Source organism: Dermochelys coriacea, chromosome 1, assembly GCF_009764565.3.
Source record: "Dermochelys coriacea isolate rDerCor1 chromosome 1, rDerCor1.pri.v4, whole genome shotgun sequence".
NCBI classification, from domain to species: domain Eukaryota; kingdom Metazoa; phylum Chordata; order Testudines; family Dermochelyidae; genus Dermochelys; species Dermochelys coriacea.
In genome coordinates, this window is record NC_050068.2 from 182,011,554 (window position 1) to 182,035,033 (window position 23,480).

Genomic DNA, 23,480 nt, shown 5'->3' on the forward strand with positions numbered 1-23,480 from the left:
ATGAAACATAAGCTTAATACAACAAGATCTCCCCAAGATATTGCAGGAAATTGCCAGATCAGTCACACAGACTATTTCCCTACGGTAGCAGACTGGTGTGATGAGACTTTATCAAGATATAGAACGCACACCAAAAAAAGGATGAAAAATTGAATGCTGACAAGATTGCTGAGGTAGTGCTAAAGCGGTTATAGATCTTGAGCTAGAGTAGTTGAGGCATATAGTTTGTTCTGATGCAGTGAAATGAAATTAGTAGCAGATAGTGACCAGTATGACCAGTTGCTCAATGTGCCTATCCTGCACACTACAATCTTTCCTACACAAATATTCTTCTTCTGAATTAATTCAGAGACAAATGATAGGGCTGTCACAGCAATGCAATGCACAAACATAACATCAGTTGTACACTATAACTGGAAATGCTAAAAAGACTATAAACGCATTTGTCTTGTTTACTTTTTATTTATTAATAATATACACTATTATATAGTGCCTTTTATAATCCCTACAAGTGGAGGGCTCAGGTCTGAAGATCCTTATGCATTCAAGTAGCACAGTTGACTTCAACCAGACTGCAGATGTGCATAGGGTTGTAGGATCAGGCCTTGAATGCAAAAAAATACAGACATCTCTTTACTCATTACTTCAATGCTCTGGAGTGAAATACAGGAACTGTTTAATTTCACAGGTGTCCTTTAATATCACCCTCTGAAATACGGACCTGATCAGAACCTGCTTAGTTTACAAAAGCTGCCAATGAAATCACAGCACAGGGTACTATGTCCAACCTTAATGGTGATTTTATGTAGATTGGTATCTTGGGGACCTTTTTGGTTGCTTGCTGTACAATGTGAATGTACTGTAGGTTAGTTTTCTTGGTGCTCTAAAGGAAATAGAACAGGGATCAGCAGCCTATGGCACGGGTGCCAAAGGCGGCACGCGAGCTGATTTTCAGTGGCACTCTGCTGCCAGCCTGGGATTCTGTCCGCTGGCCCCCTGCCATCCAGGGTCCCGGCCACTGGTCCTGGGGGCTCCGCTGCCCGCCTGGGGTACCGTTTGGTGGCTCCCCTCAGCCCGCTACTCGTCTGGGGTTCCGGCACTACCCCTTGCCAGCTGGGGCCCCGGCTGTCTGCCTGGGTGGAACCCTAGGCCAGCAGTGGGCTGAGTGGGGCTGGCAGCCAGGACCCCGGCTGGCAGGGGCTGGTGGACGGAACCCCAGACTGGCAGAGCCACTGCTGGTCTGGGTTTCTGTCCGCCCGCTCTACTCAGCCCGCTGCCAGTCTGGGGTTCCAGCCTCTGGCCCCTTGCTAGCCAGGGTCCTGGCCACCAGCCCTGCTCAGCCCACTGCCGGCCTGGTATACCAGCTTCTGGCCCCTGCCAACCGGGATTGGCCTGGAGTTCTGGCCGCCAGCCACCTGCCAGCCGGGGTTTCAGGTACCGGCCCCGCTCAGCCCATTGCCTAAAAATGTTACAATGTATTACTGGCATGCAAAATCTTAAATTACAGTGAATAAATGAAGAATTGGCACACCACTTCTGAAAGGTGCACAAGTCCATGGGGCCGGACGAATTGCATCCGAGAGTGCTGAAGGAATTGGCGGCTGTGATTGCAGAGCCCTTGGCCATTATCTTTGAAAACTCGTGGCGAACGGGGGAAGTCCCGGATGACTGGAAAAAGGCTAATGTAGTGCCCATCTTTAAAAAAGGGAAGAAGGAGGATCCTGGGAACTACAGGCCGGTCAGCCTCACCTCAGTCCCTGGAAAAATCATGGAGCAGGTCCTCAAAGAATCAATCCTGAAGCACTTAGAGGAGAGGAAAGTGATCAGGAACAGTCAGCATGGATTCACCAAGGGAAGGTCATGCCTGACTAATCTAATCGCCTTTTATGATGAGATTACTGGTTCTGTGGATGAAGGGAAAGCAGTGGATGTATTGTTTCTTGACTTTAGCAAAGCTTTTGACACGGTCTCCCACAGCATTCTTGTCAGCAAGTTAAGGAAGTATGGGCTGGATGAATGCACTATAAGGTGGGTAGAAAGCTGGCTAGATTGTCGGGCTCAACGGGTAGTGATCAATGGCTCCATGTCTAGTTGGCAGCCGGTGTCAAGTGGAGTGCCCCAGGGGTCGGTCCTGGGGCCCGTTTTGTTCAATATCTTCATAAATGATCTGGAGGATGGTGTGGATTGCACTCTCAGCAAATTTGCGGATGATACTAAACTGGGAGGAGTGGTAGATACGCTGGAGGGGAGGGATAGGATACAGAAGGACCTAGACAAATTGGAGGATTGGGCCAAAAGAAATCTAATGAGGTTCAATAAGGATAAATGCAGGGTCCTGCACTTAGGATGGAAGAATCCAATGCACCGCTACAGACTAGGGACCGAATGGCTCGGCAGCAGTTCTGCGGAAAAGGACCTAGGGGTGACAGTGGACGAGAAGCTGGATATGAGTCAGCAGTGTGCCCTTGTTGCCAAGAAGGCCAATGGCATTTTGGGTTGTATAAGTAGGGGCATAGCGAGCAGATCGAGGGACGTGATCGTTCCCCTCTATTCGACACTGGTGAGGCCTCATCTGGAGTACTGTGTCCAGTTTTGGGCCCCACACTACAGGAAGGATGTGGATAAATTGGAAAGAGTACAACGAAGGGCAACAAAAATGATTAGGGGTCTAGAGCACATGACTTATGAGGAGAGGCTGAGGGAGCTGGGATTGTTTAGTCTGCAGAAGAGAAGAATGAGGGGGGATTTGATAGCTGCTTTCAACTACCTGAAAGGGGGTTTCAAAGAGGATGGCTCTAGACTGTTCTCAATGGTAGCAGATGACAGAACGAGGAGTAATGGTCTCAAGTTGCAATGGGGGAGGTTTAGATTGGATATTAGGAAAAACTTTTTCACTAAGAGGGTGGTGAAACACTGGAATGCGTTACCTAGGGAGGTGGTAGAATCTCCTTCCTTAGAGGTTTTTAAGGTCAGGCTTGACAAAGCCCTGGCTGGGATGATTTAACTGGGACTTGGTCCTGCTTTGAGCAGGGGGTTGGACTAGATGACCTTCTGGGGTCCCTTCCAACCCTGATATTCTATGATTCTATGATTCTATGAAAGGTTGCCGACCCCTGAAATAGAAGAACTCCTATTTTATCTGAATAGTTAAAACTGCACCAAGTTTTCAAATTAGCTTACTGCCCTGGTGTAATAGTTTGTGGTATCTTGAGGAAGTATATAGTTCCTTGAGGTGCTCGGACTGGGGGGAAGCATAGAAATAAGAAAAGAAATGCTAATGGGGTAAGAGTAGAGAAGGAATATCAGGCGTCACATTTGGAGAAAGACGCAGCAGACAGATTCAAAATTACCACATTAATGGGGAAAGAAAGCCTTCACCTAGGTTTCTTTCTCTGTTAGTTCCATCAATGCTTCTTTTGGAATGTATTATGTTACACCCAACAGTATAGGGTAGGTAGTGATTAGTAGTAAAATATATACTCCCACATATCTGGCTATATGTATGTGGGAACCTCAGCATTCAGAGGTACCCAAAGTAGTCTGCAGTAGGCAGACTTATCTCTATGAGGAGCTACAAACATACCTAAAAAAATAATTATATTTTAAATCTTATTTAAATGTATATTTTCTGTTTAAAATTTGGAGGAAACCTGTACAATTCATTGGAAAATATAAGGGAAAGGGACATTACTACCATGGAAAAGCTTTACTGTTCAATTTTGTTTCAGAGGCAACAAACCTATAATGTCAGATTAGATATACTGAGTGTTTTGAGTTTGAATAAATTGGCTTTTTCACCTATAGTTTCATGTTTGAATGGCACAGGGAAAATAAATAAAATAGGTTAGAAATTATTAAAATTATCTGTGACATTTTGGGGCGTCTACTCTTTGCTCTTTGGATAAATGTAAACAATACCATCTCATTAATTCAGGATAGTTTAAGTGAGTAAGAAGAGCAACATGCTGAATTATCTCATCAAAATATGTTGCCATTTAGACATTAGGAGATCTATTTAGTAGGAAGCACATTTAAACAACCAGATTATAGATTATTAATTCAGTAGTAGGGTCAATTATCTTAATAAGGACTGGAGATGACATACCATTTTGTGAATTAAATCTGCAACAGGTTATTGTGAAATTGCCTGAGGGTGAACATAATCAATTTGGAGCATCTAAGCAACATTTACTTTGGTACTAAAACTGACAAACACAAACATTAAGCTTGTCTATGCTGTCAAATCAGAACAATGACACATGGAATTACACAGGTATTATTCTTTAGAGCTGGGGGAAAGAATTATTTGGTATGAGAAACCTATGAATTATGTTACAGATGCTATGTACCTGTATTAAGTTCCAGGAAGAGGAACTTTTACCTCCTGTTCAATAAACAGATAAGTATCCAAAGTTTTATGGAGCAAAGGAAGAATAATGCTTGCCCAAATTTAGAATTTTATAAAAAACATGAGCCTGTGCATTTAGACCAGATATGACAATATAATATAAAAGTATTCAGCCATATTATTTATTAAACTTCTATGCTGAGTGTCTGCAAATCCTTATTCTTCTGGATAAATTATGTATTACTCAGAACTACTTAAAGAAGCTGTTGAGAGGTCATTTCTCTGAATTCCTTATGCCTCATGGAAAGCAATTCACATCATTAAAATACAAGGAAGTACTGAAAGCACAAAGCTCCTTTTTTGTCATTGGTGTAGATGGATAATTGACAAAAACATCCTGAGAGGGTTTGAATTATGCAATACTTCCACTTTTTAAACAGGAAAGGAAATATATGTTAGTTTTTGGGGCCTAAAGAGAATGAATGCTGTAACTTGATCTTTATGTCTACATTGTTCAAATATATTCAAAAATGTTCTGAATATTGACTTACAGAAACCTTAGATCTTAGATTGTGTAATTAGCTTGGTTTGTAGCCATCAAACCATACTCGAGATTGTCATTAAAGGTGCTAGAGAAGCAAAGCGTGTCATAGATGTAGTAACAGAGAAAGAGAGCTTTTTCATGCAGTTCTTTGATTTTTATGTTGAAAAACAGATAAATAGGCCTTTTTCTTTTCAACTCAGAATCAATAAATTGTGCAATGTTGCGAGCATTGGCAGACTGGCTAATATCAATGTGTCTCCTGTGGTGATCCAAGCCAGCCTCATTCCCAAACATGCAGCTCCATGGTTATTTTATAGCTATTAGTACAGCATGGTTTTAATGAGAAATATTTCATAAGCTCTGCCTGTGCTCACATAGAGATGACATATTGTTTATCCCAATAATGAAACAATTAGAACTCTTAGCAGGTGTAAGAAGGATATGCTCTAAATATCTTCTAAATCTATCATTCTCTGTTGGATGCCTGAAGACTTTCCAATCTGCAGTAAACAATTATAAAAACCTTTTCTTTGCTTTTTCTTCTCTAAATTCAGATGTTTACTTATTAGAGCTGCGACATAATCCCACATTAAATTCACAAGCCGTATGCTTCAAGAAAAGTTTTAACTTTGAATCTGTTATGCCCTTCAGAAATGGGGAGATAAATAATACTCTGAGTATGGCTTGATTCTGGGAACTCAGAAATGACTGGACATGGACCAGGAATCTGACTGGACAGTGGATGGCATCATGCCATAGAAATTGAGAGAAGGGAATATCATGTCAGTTTAGCTGTTGACTGAATTAACAAAGCAGGAGGGATTCAGGAAAATAAAAAAGTTTCACGGGGTCCATTTCTATTACAAGAGGTATGCTTTAAAGAAACCCTACTTAGAGTCTGATTCAAAACCCATTGAAATCAATGGGGGGGTGGGGAGGTGTCTTTGGATCAAGACCTTGTTGTGCAATTGATTTGATGCTTTTCAATTGTGACACTAGAAGATCTGTAATGAACAAAAAAAAGGAGGACACCAGCACAGCACACTGTAATGAGACACAACACAAGTATGGCTGATAAGATGTGAGCCATAATTGAGGAGCTGGAGAGAGAAAATATCATCGTTGCTAAGTTTAATTAAGTGAAGCATCTAGATCAAGGATCTGAAATCCTGAATAAGTACAAGGCCTGGCACAGTGTTGCGAAGACAATGAAAATGGGTGTGGAAATGACAGAATGGTGACAGGAGTGTTAAGATGATACTAAAAATGGTTGTGAGAATAAATAGAGAGTGTAGAAAGTACAGTCATTAGATCAGCAACCTAGAACACCAATGACGAAAAAAAAAACCTAAGGAGGAAGATGAACCTGAATGATGTTGAAAGGTAGCTGAAAACGAAGCCGTGTGGATGAGAAAAGATGATACAGAGCAAATAGAGAGTATTACCTGAATGCCTGGTATACATTAAGAAGAAGTCAACAGAAAGATAGCATCTAATCCCCAGTGAATGCCCTTTGCCCTACCTACTATATTTGCTTTATGCAAACAGCTTCTAAACATTTGAATGAAGGAATATCACTAAAAATCAAACTCAGGATATTCTCAGTTGTAACCCAACAATGCTAATGCGGATACAAATCTGAGCCTAGCACAAAAAGCAATATTATTAAAGGAATTCTGGTTAATTTTGAAACATATGTCTGAGGAATATCAAAATGAACATACTGAAAAAAAAGCCATGGAGAGAAGACAAAGGAGTCAAAATTGTCAATCCCAGTCATTGAGGCACAGACTAGAAGGAAGGAAAGAAAATACCAATGTCTGTTCAAGTTTAAAAGGAAGGCTAAAGGTCTGAAGATGACATTCTCTAGACTTGGAACTGAGGGAAAAGAGATGAAGATGAACCTTCATGAGTGCCAGAAGTGAACAAGATAGAAGAACTCTGCTTCAGGTTTCTGCACCGTTTAACTACTGCCTAACCATTTTTGACCAGTCCTACTTCTCAGGTTAATAACAGAAGGATTCTGTTGCATCTTCAACTGCTTCTGTATGTTTAGATTGTAACAATGCCTACAGCAGTGAATGCTTTTTCCAGCTTCATTTAGCTAGGTGACTATGATCTTTAATTTTGGATGTTGACTTCACCATACATCTTAGCCACCTCCAAATTGGATTGCTACAAAGTGAACTACAGAGGGCTATTTCTGAAACCCTTTTAGAAACGTTATGTTGAGTGACTGCTTACAGATGACTTCATACTCAGTGTTTTATGTAGGGAACATATTACATATCTGTTCCATGGTCTGCAAAGAATTATAATTCCTTCAGAGATGCAAAGTGTTGGTTTCACCTATAAAATTCTTTAATGTACATAGAGCCCTGCCCATAGAGACCAACTCTCTCTCTCCTCATGCTTTTACTCAAAACTTGATAGTCTGAGGCTGGTGACTTAGCTGGAGTCTTTGTGCTAGTTGTAGGACCCTGGTCTAGCGTATCTTGGGAAAGGACTTTCACAGTAGAGAGCTCTTTCTTTTCTTCCATTGGGCAAATTGATCCAAGAGCTTCTATTCTCTCTGCATTTTCCTGAGTGGGTGGAAGTTAAGTGAGAAAGGTTCCAGGTTATTTTTTTTTAAAGGTTTGGTTGTGGGAGAGTTTTTTTTAAGTGGTGTTTGTATTACATTAATCTAGATGGGATATGGAGTGCATTTAAAAAGAAAGATATGAAAGGAACATGACAAACCTGGAACAAAAATAGAGTGGAATCCTGTCTGCGCTGACATCAATACGAGTTTTACCATTGACTTCAATGGGGCCAGGATTTCATCCATGAATGTTTTCTATGCCATCCTGTTTCAGTCATATGCTCCCCTGGATTGGTGTGTTAAAGTGCCCAGGTGGGACTGGAGTAGTGGTTTGACTGTAGTATGTGTACAAGTGTTTGAACAGAACAAGTATTTTTTACTTATTTCAGAAAATCTAATGCAAAACTGGAGGTAGGGATGTTACCTATTGAATATGGTAACATTGAAAACTAAATAACTCATTAAGTGATATTCTGCCTTTATTACATGTGCATATTTCCCATTGGCCTCATTTGTATGTAACTGTGATTCTGGCTTACCAGATTATGGTAAAGTGTATTCAGGTCAATTTACTTCTGTATTAGATCAAAGCAATTGTAAGTGTATAATTGTATTGAGTGTTTAAAATTCATAAAACTAATGAAAGTTTACTTGTATTGTTTTCAGTTATCTATTCCTGTCATAATGTGATAGCAAACAGTCACATTGTAGGTTTCAGAGTAGCAGCTGTGTTAGTCTGTATTCGCAAAAAGAAAAAGTGTACTTGTGGCACCTTAGAGACTAACAAATTGATTTGAGCATAAGCTTTATTTGAGCTGTAGCTCACGAAAGCTTATGCTCAAATAAATTTGTTAGTCTCTAAGGTGCCACAAGTACTCCTAGTCACATTGTAAATACCCTTGCAACTAAATTATCCATCAAAGAAATATTGTGAAATGCTAATGAAGGGCTTAAGTACTTTAATAGGAAATGCAACTTTCAAAGCAAGTGATCATTGTGTGTGATATTGAAGGTCAAGGACTGAGTGCAATCTTCACTCTCAATAATAAAAGGAAAAGCCCAAGTGATTAGAAAGAGTTTGTTTTCTATGAGAAGAAGATATAAATATGGATTCAAAGAAAGATCCTGTATCTCTGGACTGTTTGGATTCTAACAGTACAGAATAACTGAAAGAGAAGACTGAGTTCCCCAGAGTTATTCTGGGTAGCCCTAAAAGACTTTTGGGAAATTGGCAGTCTATTATATCAATGCCATTATTTGGAGTTAAACTGAGATTTATCTATTATATTTTACCTGTCTTAGCCTCCCAATAACTCTCATACTTTTTTCTTAGCTAAAAAACAATAGTTAGTTTACTATAGAATTGATTGCCAGTGTTGTCTTTGGTGTAAGATCTAGAGTACTAATAGATTTGGTGTAAGTGACTGGTCTTTTGGGACTGGGAGAAACCTAATGTGGTGTGATATTTGGTTTTAAATAACCTTTTATCACAAACTTAAGTTTTTTCTGGGTGACAAGATAGGCTGGAGATGCTAAGGGGACTGTCTGTGACTCCATGCTGAGACTGGTTCCGTGATCCAGGAGTTCACATTTCTTACTAGCTTGGTGAAATGTAATTATAGAACATACCACCAGTTTGGGTTGTTTGCCCTTGTTTTCTGACAGTTTGCCCTTAGATAGTCACTCACAGTGGTGAGCCACTCCAGACATCATGACAGGAACAGAGCACATAGTTTGGCCCATCTAAAAAGTAATCACTGTAAATCTTATATTTGATAGCCTTTTCTGATATAAAAAGAAATGTGCCATATCTCATAGAATCATAGAATATCAGGGTTGGAATGGACCTCAGGAGGTCATCTAGTCCAACCCCCTGCTCAAAGCAGGACCAGTCCTCAACTAAATCATCTGTGTTAAAGATACTTGCCATGTTTTGCCTGGTTTCAAATATATAGTGTATAAACAATTTAATAGCTCATATTTATATTTTATATAAAAAACCCTCAAAAAGCAACATCAGCTCATCTGTAGTCAGACTCCTCATCCTGTAAAATTCTTAATGAAAAAACTATAAAGGAAAGTCTTCTTCTGGAGACCTGAACATTCCAAGCTATATCCACAGCTATGCCAAAGATGTATGTGCCTGAGTAAAAATCAGAGGCTGGTGTGTAAAGGAGGCTTCAAAGTTTCCCTTTGCCTGCCCCCTATTCTGGTACTACTCTATGCCCCATCTTAGAGCAGTCTTAGAGCTGCTTTAACTTATGCCAAACTGCAGTAGCTACAGAGGGCCAAAACCACAGCCAATGCCTGATGAAGCAAAAGAGCATTCTGGCCACATATCATTTCCCCTGCTATTCTGGCAGCAGGGAAGGGGAATGTCATAAAAGCCACTATGCTGACAATACGCCAACAGATGATGACCCTTACACCGGGGGTGACCAGGGGAACTGTTAAACAATTTTTTAACCTGATTATTCTAGGGGTTTGGCACAAAATGTCTGCACTGACCCATTAAGCTTTTCGTTCAGCGATTAACTTTATCATCAGTATTAACCTTTCAAAAATTTAAACCACAAATGTTCTCCTGAATCATCATGTAAAAGATTTGTATTTTTAATGACTTTCACTCTTGATAGGTCAGTCCCGTGAGTGCTAAAAAAAAGCTCCTTTTGGAAGTCTGAGTACATCCTACCTCTCTTTGTAGGCATTAAATCTCATATTTGACAGGATTTTTTTTTATTTTAAATGGAAACCAGCAGTTTCTACAAGTTTAATAATTTATTTAGTATTTGGTTTGAAACAGGACACATAGTTTAGGTGTCACAGTATACACCTTGGAACTAAATAGTTTAGTAGGTCTTAAAATACAGCTATTTCAACAGTCGCTGTAAGCCAAATTGATTTTTCTCAGCCTGTGCCTCTGAAGGGGCAGTTATAAACTAGAACTTGTGGCTAAATATATATATTAATATTTTAAATGCAGCTTTAACACAAGTCTAAAATATGTAAAGCATGAAAGAAGTTAACTTTCTCCCTCAATGGCTGCATCATTTCCTAATGAAATAGTCTCTCCTTTAATTGCCAGAGGCTAATAGGTCAGTTCTCCCACTTACCTTACTAAGAGCAGGCATACAAGGCATAGCTATAGTTGAGTCTGGACATGACTGGATTCTCCTATCAAGCTCCAAAACCTGTAGAAGAAAGTGGAGCTGTGTTAATTGCTTGTTGTGATTAGAAGAAAAAACAAGTAAGCTCAAAGAAAATTACTAGGGAGGGGAATGCTTTAACATTAAAAAGAATCAGCATCAGAAAACTGCAAATCAAAACAGCAGGATAGCAGGGGGATATGCAGCTTTTCTAGAAGCTGGTTCAGAGGTTGAGTTGGTGCTGTTCTCCCAAAAGAAAATGTGATGGAAGCTTTCCAAACAGCACAAAGGTGACTTTGTGGGAGATATATAATAGTGTACTTGATCATAGCATTGCACAACCAAATGTGCTGTGAGTTTAGCCATAGTTCAACAGAGAGATCAGTTTTGGAGTATGATTTTTGCCCAGCTATGCTACCCTGAGAGCAGGGGCCATGGCTGAAACAAGGAACAGAAACAGATTTGGAATGGGTATTAAAATGATCTTGGGAAATGTTACTAACAGAGCCTTCTAATTCAAAACAGGAAGCTTATCAAGTTGTTAGTGCTCATCCCCCTGTTAATGCATTGTTGAGCTGATTAAACAGGGTGGTCACAGTGATAGATGTCTTGTGAAAATTCCCTGTTCTTCAGAAGGCCAGTAATTAAAATTGTAACAGTGGAAACATTGTCTCAGATGTCACTTATAGTATAGGTGTAGGAAAAATGGGTGCCCTTTGTCATGTGGCATAAACAAGAAAACGGCAAAGCAAAAATCAATAGTTCAGGCACTCATGCCTCAACTGAGACAAAACCTTTGTGGACCAGGAGAGAAGGCCGCAAAGGCTGGTCTCTAATCCTTCTCAAAGTTAATTCTCCACTGCCCTACACCCTTTGTAATCAAATCAGAATGGTGGTATTTTATATTTGTTTTGCATGAACTTTGCAAAGGAGTAAGGTATTAGGCACTTAACTTCCATTGAAATCAATGGGAATTAGATACCTAAATACCTTTGAGGATCTGAACCTAAGTGTCTGCACAAGAGGCAAGACGGGAGAACCAGGTCTGTCACCTTGCTGATATCAGAGGGAGCAAGAAATACTGCCCAATGCACTCTGCTTGAAAAACAACCACTACTGGGGTCCATTCTACAAGAAGTACTTTTTTGCAAATAGTGTGAAGATTACTCACATCATACACTTTTTGAAGACCTGTCTGTAGCCTGATTTATAGATTATTTATTAATTATATTGATTATCTAAGAATTTCCAGTTATCATTTGGAGTGTTAACAAGTTTTTGTCCCAAGATTAGGCCCTGTATTATTCAAATTACTATATAGTTGGGAAACCCGATGTGCACAGCTGCAACACTCACACGATAGGAACTCTTCCATATTTACAAATAGTTTATTAATTATATTAATAATGGTGGTGTTTGTGGACCTGAATAGGAAAAAGGGAGGTTGTAGGAGCTTGGTGGAAGAAAGAACCTTATCAGAACAGAGCTGAAGCTGTGAAAAGATTAGTATTCAATTGGTTTGGCTCAAGCATTTGGGCAGGGTCCTCATATCACAACTGGTTCTCCTATACCTAGAAATAAATCCCTAATTTACTCAATAAAGTTATTTTACTTGCATACCAAATTGCTTTCCCATCTCGCTCTCCTCCTGAATATAATGGTACTCTAATCCAATACTTCTGGCATCAGGGAAAGCTCAAAAATCCAGATTTTTTTTCTTCCCACAAGCAATAAAGTATGTCAGGTTTTCCTTAGTGATAAATTTTGTTATTTACTTTAGTGACAAAATGATATAATTAGTGGATGAAGGGAACACAGTAGATATAATAGATTTGAAGTCTAGTAAAGCATTTGAAACGGTGACTCAAAATCTTACTCAAAAGTATTTCCAGTTGACTTGAATAAAAACAATGTCATGTGGATTGAGAGCTGGCTGTAGAACAAAGGGTCATAATGTATTGAATTGGGAGTGGGGGAATATTTAGCAGGATACTGAAGAGATTCATTTTATTAAACATCTTTATTAATAATCTGGAAGTGGGAAGTTAAAACATGTTAATGAAATTTGCAGATGATACTAAATTAGGTGAGGTGAACACTGGTGAGGACAAAGGAATAATATAAATGGGACAGAGTAGGATGAGAGAAATAGGCAGAAAATTACAAAATGAGGTTCAAGTTGCAATAATATAAACTAATATGTTTGAGGAAAACAATCTCAAAAACAGATATGCATTATTGTTGGAAAAAGCTTTGATGCAGTGGAATGCTAAAACACACCTCAGGGTGATAGTGTATAGCAAATTGGGCAGAAAATAATAACCTATGGGCTTTACTTTAGATTAAAAGCAACTCTACTTATTAAGGGACTGGAAGAGTGACCCTCTCCCTTACCTGCCCTCTCCTCCCAGGATTGCTGGATCTATAATGAAAAGACTATCAGTATTTGGCTCCTTATCTCCATCCAGAAATGATAGAAGCAGGACCCAGCTATTTTGGTGGAGCGGGCAGATCTGACAGCCTCTCTACTGGATTTCTGTTGTCTTTAAATTATAATATTCATAGAATCATAGGACTGGAAGGAACCTTGAGAGGTCATCTAGTCCAGTCCCCTGCACTCATGGCAGGACTAAATATTATCTAGACCATCCCTGACAGGTGTTGGTCTAACCTGCTTTTAAAAATCTACAATAATGGAGATTCCACAACTTCCCCAGGCAATTTATTCCAGTGCTTGACCACCCTGAGAGTTAGGAAGTTTTTCCTAATGTCCAACCTGAACCTCCCTTGCTGCAATTTAAACCCATTGCTTCTTGTCCTATCCTCAGAGGTTAAGAAAAACATATTTTCTCCCTCCTTCTTGTAACAACCTTTTATGTACTTGAAAACCATTATGTCCCCTCTGTCTTCTCTTTTCCAGACTAAACAAACCCAGTTTTTTCAATCTTCTCTCCTAGGTCATGTTTTCTAGACCTTTAATCATTTTTGTTGTTCTTTTCTGGACTTTCTCCAATTTGTCTTTCCTGAAATGTGGCACCCAGAACTTGACACTGGAATGGATTATGGAGCATTTAAAATTTTATTCAGCTGCAAGCAAGGTCCATAGCCTGTCAGAGATATGGGACTCCACAATGAGCACTTCAACAGTTTGAGAGGAGGTTCTATAGATAAAGCCACCTACCTCACTTGGGGAATTGGAGAGGGAAGACAGTGGGGTCACCTTTAACCAAAATATGGATGAAATTTGGGCTGCTGGTGTTATTTTAAAAATGTGAATAATTTTTTCCAGTTCTAGATTTACACTCTCCTCAAAATGAGCTTCATTTCATTTCCTCCCTCTTCCACCAAAATTAATAATGATAAACAGCACCAGCTATTTTTTCAGGTACAATTATTAGCTCTTGTTAAAGGCCTTCAGTGGCTCAGAGCTCTGTATCACAACAAATCTTTCACTTACCTTCTGGTTATTTTTCAATTTGTTTGAAGTTGGCTACAATTAAGTCTATTTCTTAAAATACAAATTCTTTTAATAAGGAATACTTTGTAGGTCAGAGTACTGAGTATGCTCTCAGTGCTCCTGAAACATCTTCTGTGTGGTTGCAGGTTTCCATTCAGCTGCTGTTGCAGTGCTCAGTGTTCCCCTGTTTTATCTAAAATTCCTTTTGGTCTCTTTGGTGCTGTTTGGAATTTATTTGGGTCCAGTGCCTGGACAATCACAGAATGGCTCACAGAATCAGAGAGTCATAACAGTCTCACATGCTTCTGTTCTGCACAGAACTTATATGCAGGACAAACTCAAACCCATTATGTTTTAGAGTTACATGTTTCTGTTCAGTGCGTGTCCCTCAATAAGCCAAGATCCAAGGATGCAATGGGTGACAAAGAACCAAAATGAGGGGCCAAAACAAAACAAAAATACAAATATTCAGGCAAAGTAGTTAAAATGCCAAGGGAATCATTCTTTTCATGTAAATAACACTTTCTATTACATTATCACTCAGTTACATGTGTACCTCTGATGTAAATACTTTTCAGCAGTAAAAGTGAGAACACAGCAAATTCGTGTGGAACATGGTAATGTCGGTGTTAAAATGAGGAACGTCTGAGAGATTTTGTTCAATGACATCTGAGCTCATCATTTTTAGGGTGGTAGAGTATACAAAGTCTCTTCAGACTCCATGAAAGAGATTGTTGCTTTGTAGAATTGTCCTACTGATATTCAGTCATAAACAGTTTGATATGAGTCACACATCAACACAACTAAAACACAACCCAGAACATGCTAAGTTGTTACTGTTTGGTTTACTGATACCAATGTCACTGTCCCCCATGCAATTCTTTTAAATGGTATCTCCCCATCTTTCAAATATTGCATATAACCTTGGAATGAATAATGTTTTATCTAGACTCAGCATTCATCACATTCATGAATCTTGATACTATCTGAGTAATAAAGTTGTTTGGAATAGCCTATAAATACATGCCTACTGTACAGTGGTGTTGTGAGAATTACTGAACATATAAATTACTATATAAAATGTTAAACATTTATTCTGTCTCAGATATTTTAGGGTGTCTACCACCATCCGATGAAGTGAGCTGTAGCTCACGAAAGCTTATGCTCTAATAAATTTGTTAGTCTCTAAGGTGCCACAAATACTCCTTTTCTTTTTGCATATTTGGATGCCAAGTCAAGATCTACCTTGATGCTTACGTACGGTGTTAGTTTTATTTATGTGTGTGCTACACACACACACACACACACACACACACTACCATGAGCAGTTTTAAAGATATACATAAGGGATATCCATTTTGGACTTGATTGTGGACACTGCTCATCATGTTTCCTGGGCTCAGCAACTATTATAGCAGCAGTGTGTGTTTTCATTGGTGTTTGAGCACTGTTTTCTCTGCCATGACTTTCACACAATAGAACATTGACAAAACTCAAGACAGAGCAAGTTTGTAGATATGCAAACTTAACAAAGCATTCTGGTTTAAACACTTGCATTATCTTATTTTACACACTAATGAAAAAATCAGTCTTAGAATGCATAGAAGTGACACTTGCAAAGTTATTCAAATGCTTCTCTTAGAAGTTGCTGATGATTTAATACAGTACTTTTTAACGGGCTGATTTTCATGTTAACTTTTATTCTGCCTTGTAACAAAATATAGTAGCCTTCTACCGAAATGTCCCAAACATTACACCTTTAGAGTAAAAAGAAAAGGAGTACTTGTGGCACCTTAGAGACTAACAGATTTATTTGAGCATAAGCTTTCGTGAGCTACAGCTCACTTCATCGGATGCATCCAATGAAGTGAGCTGTAGCTCATGAAAGCTTATGCTCAAATAAATCTGTTTAGTCTCTAAGGTGCCACAAGTACTCCTTTTCTTTTTGTGAATACATACTAACACGGCTGCTACTCTGAAACCTTTAGAGTAATATGACTTCAGCATACTAGAACATTCCATAGGATACTATCATTTTCTCTTCTCCCAAGCATAGCCTAAGCCCAAGTATAGACTGAATCTCAATTCCTACTGCTTTTGGTACAAGATAAACTGTACTAATCACATTTTAATTCGCTTATACCATATACATTTAATTGCAGATTAAAGTCAATACATATTACTATGTTCAATATGGGAGCATTTCTATTTCATTTCCTATGGTGCTTGAAATGAAGGCTGTTAGTGAGCCAAATATTTTCTACCAGCTCTGTTAACGTGTTTTCTTTTACCAGAATATCTAAGCAGCATTTGAATTAAACTGAGAATATTTTACATCCATAATAACGTAGTTGGCTCACATTGTAAAGGTTTTATACGTCTCTCTCTTTTTCTGAATAGCTTTTCTATACATTTTAGCACTCTGATCAAAACTAGATATTCCGTTCTTTTCAGTAACAAAACAAAAAGTGTCTGTATGAAATTGAAACCATTACTTTCAATTAGTATTTCAGTAACTGATCCTCTTTAAGTGTCATCACTATGGCAACACACTCGGATTCTTCAATTAATAAATAATAGATATTGTTTAAAATCCTTTGGTGGATCAAAACTCCCCAAATGCTTCTTCATCTGCTTTCCATTTTCTTCATTTGTCTATGTTCCTGAAAGGTGCCCTGCCATCCAAACTTTTGGGTCCCTCAGGTTGTTCATTTCTTTAAGAATTGGTGCTGCCACTCTATGGGCTAAAATAATTAGAGAATCTAAGGACAAAAACATCTGGAAGGCACTTGGCATATATTATTAAATGAATGGGAAATGATCAGTTACAACAGCAGATGATTAGGCAGGAAGGCACATTTTACTTGCAAATGGGGCACAGTTGCCAAGTTAACTTGAGCAGGTTTCAGTACTATTGAAGTGTCATGTTAGCACTTTGTGAATGTTTGCAATATGAACTCATGGACTAAGACACTCCTGCTTTAAAACATATCAGACAACTGTTTCTATAAGGGTGACACACGCTATCTTCTGAAATGCTGGCCTTACGCAGACGGTACCATGAGTTTGCTCGTTAACTCTACTAAGTTAATAGAGATATGCTTCATTATTTCTTGATATCTTGTGATGTCTTATGTATGAAGTACAAAAAATTATGGCAATCTCAGAGCTGCTCCATAGTTAAGGATGAGTTGCAATTTCCACTTAAATCAAAGTTCAAACTTCTTTGTTATATAATGTATAAAAATTATTTATACTCCCACACTTTGAGTACTTACTCTTAGAGTACAGAATGAATTTTCTTTTAATTTCTAAATACATTAGTTAATTGTTTTGAAGTAATCTATAAAACTCTTAAAGTGAGTATCTTCCATCCTCCTCTCCCCCTCCCCTTTATTTTTCACATCAATCTAGCAAATCTAGATTATAACAAACTCTAAGGCATAGGCAATTTTTATGCCTATTAATGTGTTATTTTTAAATTTATTGTCATGATTAGTCACAGCTGTTTATCAATTGCAATGATGATCAACAAATATTGAAGTCATCAAATATATTTGCATTGAATAGATTTTCCAGAAACTAAGCTTTTGGTTAAGTAAAAAAAAAATGTTTCTAACTCTGAGGAAGATATCCATACATTAGATATAACATCCCCTTCCCTCCCAAAAAAACCTATGAAATTCCTGTACATAAAATGTAATAACCTTCGACTCAAAGTTGCTCATGTCTTCCTAATTAGAATGTCAACATTAACAACAAAAAATATAATTTAAGGACAGATTCACACCCAATGCAATACCAGCCAGTATAATCTTGTGGAAAAAATAGTATGTGATCATGCAATTGAAGACTATACCATGACTCACACCCATAAAATGGCCACATACAGGTTTTTCAGGAAATCATAAGGCTGGTATTTCTAAATTCACTGCTTGGCTTTGCAACCTTGGTAATGTTATTTTAGAAGTAGTTTTGGGGAGATTTTTAAATGTAATATAGAAGTTTGTGTTTCTCATAAAACCAGAGATTTTTCATACATAATTTATTTTGTATTATTTCTGTCCAGTGCATAGTATGTGAAGATATTAAGATTTTGAACTATTTCTGTGTTCACTGGCACCAATTATATACCATTGTAACTCTATTGCTTTCAAATGACTTACAGAAGTGTAAATCAGGAGAGAATCATGCCACAAATTTTAAAGATTATTGTTGTAATCCATTTTTAAATAACACAAGGGTAGGAGTTAAGGTTGTGTACTGCAGTACAGTTTAATTTTTTTTTTCATGTGGAAAGGGAATATAACTTGTCTCAGGCCTATACCTACAGTTATCTTGAATTATGTTAATTGGAATAATCAGAATATGTTGGACATTAATGCAGAAAAAAGATGGCAATAAATGAAAAATAAATAAGAAGCTGATATGGTGTCAGTAAAGTGTGCTCTTTCTAATAAGGAAAATGAAGTCATGGGGAAGAGAAGACTCAAACCTGGATGAAGAAGGCTGCTGATCAGTATTATGATGATCCAGCTCCTCTGTGTAAAACAATAAATTTTTGATGTACACGTTTTGTCAGCCATGACAAATGGAGCAGAAGCATGGATACATACCAAGATGTAGCAGAAGGGATAATCTGGACAGGAATAAAGAGGAAGATTTATATGTAGTAACATATGAAGAGACAGGAAAACAAAATGAGGAAATGAGAACTAGAGTAAATAGGGACCAAATGCAAAAGAAAGCCAATTCTGAGAATGTGAAGAAGTTAAATTGCATCCCTAGAGCCTCAACGGTAAATGAGCATTACCTGGATGATAGGGGGAAGAGGATTGTGGCTCCTTTCGGGTCTCTTCTCTCTCCCACTTCTTGTCTTCTTCCCTTCCCGATGGGATTTCAGCTCCTTCTGGGTTGGCGGGGGAGTCATCATCCTAGCTGATTGGCTAGCCAGAAGGGGCACAGCAGAAGCCCATTGGCTCTCATGCCTCTATAGGGGATGGCATGTAAGCCCTTTTTACCCTGATCAGAGTACCATTATGCGCCTGGAACAGTAACTCCCACCTTTGGGATTAGCATAGGATCAGATTCGATTGTGGTGGTGTGGTGTTTTTTTTGTTGTTGTTGTAATCTGCTCTGTGTTTTATACTAATCATTTTCTGGGACTGGTAAGAACTTTTTACTTCTTTTTACCAGATTGGCAAAATGGGTAGTTTTTTTGTGCTTCCCCCACTGCAGCCCAGGGAGCCAGTGCTTAGGTTAAGAAATAAAGTTTTAGTTGTCACAACTTGTAAAGCATCCAGCGAATGTACTGTTTTGAAAGAGGTTCTGGTTCCCCGATAAACTGAAATTGGAAGATGATTTAGGAATAGGCATCCTCTAAAGGAGATGGGGAATGGTGTTTGGGCTCCTAACATCTGGTACAAAGAGGAAACAACTCTCTTTTCAGTATTCCTTAGCCCTCGTACAAGGGGAAGGCAATGGGGTCCCAGCAACAGACTGGGACCTTGTATAAAGAGCTAATGGCAGACCTCTACTAGGTGGAACAAATTAGGGAAGGATGAATTATTGCCAGATAGTTCCCAGATCAGTAGCCTAGTTAAACCATATCCTTTGCATTTTGTGGTTCTTCCCGCCTGCCCAGGACAATGAAAATGCACTGGCCATTAAGATGAGAAAAGGAGAAGGAAATTGGACTACTAGTACTTCATCAGTCTACCTGATTTTGCTGTTGCTGCTTTGTTATTCAATTCTGGCACAATATTGCTCTTAAGCCAGTTTATCTGGCCCAGGAAAGACCACCTCACTGGAAATATGATCCTCTGAGGTGTAGGGCCAGTACTGGACTCTTACACCTCTTTTTTTCCCTGCTTCTGACTTATCCGAGAGATGGTGATTTGACAGGAGGAAAGGCAGCAAAAGTGGGATGCCATTGCAACCACACTGGTCCTCAGCCGCTTTTTCAGCTTCTTAGACCTAGTAGAGGAATTTGACTCCCTCAGGGAACAGATGGCCAGGATCCCCTGGGGGACTAACATGAAAGGGAAGGGAGTCCAGGAGAGCTGGCTGTATTTCAAGGAATCCCTGTTGAGGTTACAGGGACAAACCATCCCGATGAGTCGAAAGAATAGTAAATATGGCAGGCGACCAGCTTGGCTTAATGGTGAAATCCTAGCGGATCTTAAACATAAAAAAGAAGCTTACAAGAAGTGGAAGGTTGGACATATGACCAGGGAAGAGTATAAAAATATTGCTCGGGCATGTAGGAAAGATATCAGGAGGGCCAAATCGCACCTGGAGCTGCAGCTAGCAAGAGATGTCAAGAGTAACAAGAAGGGTTTCTTCAGGTATGTTGGCAACAAGAAGAAAGCCAAGGAAAGTGTGGGCCCCTTACTGAATGAGGGAGGCAAGCTAGTGACAGAGGATGTGGAAAAAGCTAATGTACTCAATGCTTTTTTTGCCTCTGTTTTCACTAACAAGGTCAGCTCCCAGACTGCTGTGCTGGGCAACACAAAATGGGGAAGAGATGGCCAGCCCTCTGTAGAGATAGAGGTGGTTAGGGACTATTTAGAAAAGCTGGACGTGCACAAGTCCATGGGGCCGGACGAATTGCATCCGAGAGTGCTGAAGGAATTGGCGGCTGTGATTGCAGAGCCCTTGGCCATTATCTTTGAAAACTCGTGGCGAACGGGGGAAGTCCCGGATGACTGGAAAAAGGCTAATGTAGTGCCCATCTTTAAAAAAGGGAAGAAGGAGGATCCTGGGAACTACAGGCCGGTCAGCCTCACCTCAGTCCCTGGAAAAATCATGGAGCAGGTCCTCAAAGAATCAATCCTGAAGCACTTAGAGGAGAGGAAAGTGATCAGGAACAGTCAGCATGGATTCACCAAGGGAAGGTCATGCCTGACTAATCTAATCGCCTTTTATGATGAGATTACTGGTTCTGTGGATGAAGGGAAAGCAGTGGATGTATTGTTTCTTGACTTTAGCAAAGCTTTTGACACGGTCTCCCACAGCATTCTTGTCAGCAAGTTAAGGAAGTATGGGCTGGATGAATGCACTATAAGGTGGGTAGAAAGCTGGCTAGATTGTCGGGCTCAACGGGTAGTGATCAATGGCTCCATGTCTAGTTGGCAGCCGGTGTCAAGTGGAGTGCCCCAGGGGTCGGTCCTGGGGCCCGTTTTGTTCAATATCTTCATAAATGATCTGGAGGATGGTGTGGATTGCACTCTCAGCAAATTTGCGGATGATACTAAACTGGGAGGAGTGGTAGATACGCTGGAGGGGAGGGATAGGATACAGAAGGACCTAGACAAATTGGAGGATTGGGCCAAAAGAAATCTAATGAGGTTCAATAAGGATAAGTGCAGGGTCCTGCACTTAGGATGGAAGAATCCAATGCACCGCTACAGACTAGGGACCGAATGGCTCGGCAGCAGTTCTGCGGAAAAGGACCTAGGGGTGACAGTGGACGAGAAGCTGGATATGAGTCAGCAGTGTGCCCTTGTTGCCAAGAAGGCCAATGGCATTTTGGGATGTATAAGTAGGGGCATAGCGAGCAGATCGAGGGACGTGATCGTTCCCCTCTATTCGACACTGGTGAGGCCTCATCTGGAGTACTGTGTCCAGTTTTGGGCCCCACACTACAGGAAGGATGTGGATAAATTGGAAAGAGTACAACGAAGGGCAACAAAAATGATTAGGGGTCTAGAGCACATGACTTATGAGGAGAGGCTGAGGGAGCTGGGATTGTTTAGTCTGCAGAAGAGAAGAATGAGGGGGGATTTGATAGCTGCTTTCAACTACCTGAAAGGGGGTTTCAAAGAGGATGGCTCTAGACTGTTCTCAATGGTAGCAGATGACAGAACGAGGAGTAATGGTCTCAAGTTGCAATGGGGGAGGTTTAGATTGGATATTAGGAAAAACTTTTTCACTAAGAGGGTGGTGAAACACTGGAATGCGTTACCTAGGGAGGTGGTAGAATCTCCTTCCTTAGAGGTTTTTAAGGTCAGGCTTGACAAAGCCCTGGCTGGGATGATTTAACTGGGACTTGGTCCTGCTTTGAGCAGGGGGTTGGACTAGATGACCTTCTGGGGTCCCTTCCAACCCTGATATTCTATGATTCTATGATTCTATGAATCTTCAAGCTGCTCTAACTTAGTATTGTGGGACAGACTATACACAAAGACTGCACCTAGATCAAGAAGTCAAAGGTGAGCTTCAAGTCACTTGACTAACACCCAGTGCAGACCACCTACACTCCAGGAAATGGTCCATTTTTTCTTAAAATGTTTATATTTACTTTGTGTTGATTTCTTATAGAGATACCTTTAGTTAGATACCAAGCCACTTTGGGTGTGTATATACTTTGATGAATGCTATGTAAATACTTCTGTTCCACCAAAATACAATACAATCTCATTCCTGACCTTTATTTCAGTGTTATAAAACAGTTTCATGAAGTTACAGAAAAAAGAAAACAAATTGATCATGCAAACTGTCAAATATTTGACTGATTCTCCATAGACATCCTCATTTCCATCAAATAACATCTTTGTACATTCAGAGAAAGCCTCCAAATAGGATCAAGTGTCTCTAATCAATTACTATCTTTAAAAGTTTTGGATTTGATTTTACATTCATCAGGTTCACTCAACACTTAAAAATTTTATTCTAGCACATGCAATGCCAAATTAGCTGTTTTTGCACTGGGAAGAAGTAAAAGGAAAGGTTTCCATCTACCTCTTTTTCACATATCAATAGAAGACATTCCAATTAAAAGCAGAATATTAAAAATGGCACAAGCAAAGGATTTTATCCAATTAGCAAAAAGCCCGATACATTTAATTCCCCAATTTCCAGTGTTGATAAACAATTCTAGGAAGCCTGGTGGAATACATTATTAATTGCCCATTGCAAATCCATTTTTCTGAACATTTCTCAAAGACTGGCTACTTCCTCCACTTCCGAGATTTAAAAATATGGTTACACAAGGGAGTATCTCACAACTGTCCTACTTCAGACAGTGACAGTCCCTGAATAAAATAAGATTTCCTCCAACATAATCCATTATTAGAATTCTGTATCCCCACATACAGTTCAATAATTTCAGACTGTCATCCCCTCCCAAAGAATTCATGATTTCCGTGCTCTTCTCTTCCCCCAAATTCACCCATCCCCACTTCATCTCCCCACCCCTCTATCTCATCAAGTGTTTATTACCCTATATTCATCTTATGGAGTAGCATTGGTTGCAGGTGGATTGGCCTATCACCTCTGAATGTGGGATGGGTGGTTGGTCAGTTCAGTGAGTGGGAAGTAGATCCCCTCCAGTGATGGGATGGTTGGGAATGGGTCTCTTAGTGCTTGATGTCTAGCTATTGGAGGGGGTCAGCTGGGAGAAT

General features: G+C 39.5%; 1 long non-coding RNA gene across 1 annotated transcript in view; it reads right to left on the reverse strand.

Annotated features, from left to right (window-relative positions):
- Positions 1-493: 493 nt before the first annotated feature.
- Positions 494-23,480, reverse strand: part of LOC122457731 — a 44,706-nt gene continuing 21,719 nt past the window's right edge. The window contains exons 2-3 of the long non-coding RNA XR_006277406.1: positions 10,587-10,664; positions 494-604 (exon numbers count right to left, since the gene is read on the reverse strand). This is a non-coding gene — a long non-coding RNA (uncharacterized LOC122457731). The remainder of the gene's footprint in view (positions 605-10,586; positions 10,665-23,480) is intronic.